The sequence below is a fragment of the Aplidium turbinatum genome, chromosome 1 (assembly GCF_918807975.1).
Source record: "Aplidium turbinatum chromosome 1, kaAplTurb1.1, whole genome shotgun sequence".
Classification (NCBI taxonomy): domain Eukaryota; kingdom Metazoa; phylum Chordata; class Ascidiacea; order Aplousobranchia; family Polyclinidae; genus Aplidium; species Aplidium turbinatum.
Genome location: NC_137472.1, coordinates 35,197,327 through 35,200,165, shown reverse-complemented (window position 1 = coordinate 35,200,165; position 2,839 = coordinate 35,197,327).

Here is a 2,839-nt window from a genome sequence, read left to right as displayed (position 1 = left end):
GATAAAGACTTTCGATAAAAAACAGAAGAGAAAACACTTCGCCGTTGTTAACGCTTTGAAGGTAAGTAATTAGCAAAACGAGGTTAATAAAACTGATTAGCGGGTTTCCACTCTGCTTGAGATCATGATTTTTTGCGTTTTATTTCGATAACTTCACCGTCTTGATCGTTGTTATTCACTCGCACGAAAAGGAAATGAATCGTCTTGTTTTCCAACTGTTCCAATTATGAGCTAACAATATCAAAATTTTTACGACTGCATGCGTAGAACTAATCGTTTCAAGCAGCGGTTCTAATAAATTCGGTTTGCGACCTAGGTGTCAATATAAACAAGACACTAAGCTTAATCAAAGACTATTTTAATTGAGTAAAATAGCGTTATGGTTATGACGTCATCACCTTTCTCGCCCCCCAAGGTTTTTTGAAAAGTCGGCGCCTATGGATAGGGTTGCAATATTTTTGCATGAGTCGTATATGCCCGACTTGACTATGCTTCAGGCACATCATTTCCTGCAAACATCATAGTGTGTTACTTCTTTTTCGTCAATTGATATGTTCAAATCGACATTGCCTAAATCAACAATTCTCAGCTCGATCGATGTTTGCTTGCAAGAACACTGTAACGAAGTTAAGAGCTTGCTTGCTCTATTTCTTTAATCTTTTGCAAAAGGCTTGGCAACTCAAAAAGGGTCTCTGTTTGGTTTTGGTCCTGCTGCAAATGAGGACACAGAATCGCTGTTGAAAATTGGATCGGCAAGTGATGACTGATGATATTCTACAGAAACTGGATAATCTGCCAGTTCACAACCTGGGTGAAGAACGTAGTGTCGGATTAGTGAACTACAAGATAAATATTTATGGTAAAAGAAATCTTGATACAGTCTCCAGAAGTGTGGTTCTCAATAAAAGCACGGATTTACTTGAAAATATTGACAAAAAGAAATGGGAAAAACCAGTACAAGACAGCAAAGAAATTAGACTGCAGTGGAATGAAAAGATGAAAGCTTATGAAGAAAAAAGTTACTCTGAAAAAGAAGCTGTTAATATCAGAGCAGAGCAAAGTAAACTTGCTGATATAGATTTCCTGAAAGCGCAAAATCCACCAGGGCCTTTTACCACTTCTGAGGAAGTGATGCTGTAACAGATCACATAAAGAACAAAAGACTTTCCACTGAAGTTCGCTATGCAAAAAAGCCATGCTTCTCCCTAAAATCTGGGTTTTTTTTTCGTTGAAACTTTTCAGTCATTTGTCCGAAATGACTTGAAAAAATTCGGTCAATTTTGTTTATTTCGGTCATTTTAGTCATTTTTGGTCATATATAGTCGATTGACTATATATTTTTTCGGACATTTTGACCGATTTGACTATATTTTTTTCGGACATTTTGCTAAAAAATCGGTCAATGACCGATAAATGAGCGAAAAAAAAAAATCCAGCCTCAAATCAAGTGCTTCAATATTCCGAATGAAACGAGACTATAAAAATTCCAGATTTAAAGACTATGCTAACAACCTTATCAGCTAGTTAGATAATTCTCGTTCATGTGCAACTATAACAATGTCAGACCTCCAAAGTGTGCTTTCTGCTATGCATTTGCTTACAGAGGCAAATTCAAGCTCTACATCAAATGACCAGGAATCTGATTCTGCAGCACCAGCCTATCAAGTTGGTGAGTTTGTAGCTGCCATCAGGATTGAAGGAAGCGAATAACACTAGTACCTTGCTAACATTGTTGAAGTTGTGAATGATGATGCCTTACTACTTACATATTTCAAGAAGGTTGGCAACAGTGGAGATGTAGAAATATAGATTTCCCGTGAAAATCCAGAACTTCTTGTTATTGATACTTGTCAGATCATTCATAATAGCTTAGATGTGTCGACTTGTGTCGTATGTCAGATCTGCCCGAATCAAATGCTGTGTTTCAAATGAAACAGTTCAACTATTGAATGAAGCTCTTAATGAAAAGATAAAAAAACACTAACTAATTTGATATCTGGAACTACATAATACTTTCATAACATTGGACCTTTGAAACATTATTATTATTTATCTGCGTCAGACAAAGCTGTCCATATCCAAAACAAAACAACGAAATAATACACAAACTGCAAATGCACAAACAAACAAACTATCATTTAATGTTACATAGCATCCTGTTCTTATTATTTTATCAGTATACTGAATATATTATAATACGTCGCATTGGTAACTGACACGTACATATATATATATTTCAAAAGAGCAAACATGGGCAAGAAAATTGAAAATGCATTATAATGACTGGCTGTATGCCTATATTTCAATTTTTACGACATTACCCAAAACGTCTCTAATTTTAAACGTAATGACATCAATCATATAATCAATCAATTTTCTACAACTAGACATGCATATGATTCATTTGAAAGTACTAACTTGAATCATAACGTTTTAAACAAAAAATTATCCTGGTTTCAAACTTATTAAGGTAAACTTTTGAATTTCATACAATCACGATAGGCCAAATAGGCCGTTTTGGGCCAAAATGGGCCTGTCCATACACCTGACACTTCTGGAACTGTTACGTTCCTATCTCAACTTTTCAAAACGAAACTTTTGAGACTGGTCCCAGCCTTCTATGACAACCAGTTCAAATTTTAGGTATCAAATCTCATGTATTTTGACAATCGCTAATAAAACCCCCCGGTAGCGGGGAGTTCCTGGAGGGGCAATCCAAAATTTTTTTCATAATATGTTTTTTTACTCCCAGTGGCATAATTTTGGGGGGTACTCAGAGTTTGTACTCAAAATTCATATTTTAACATACCCCCTAATAATGGCATGACGATCCAGTCCA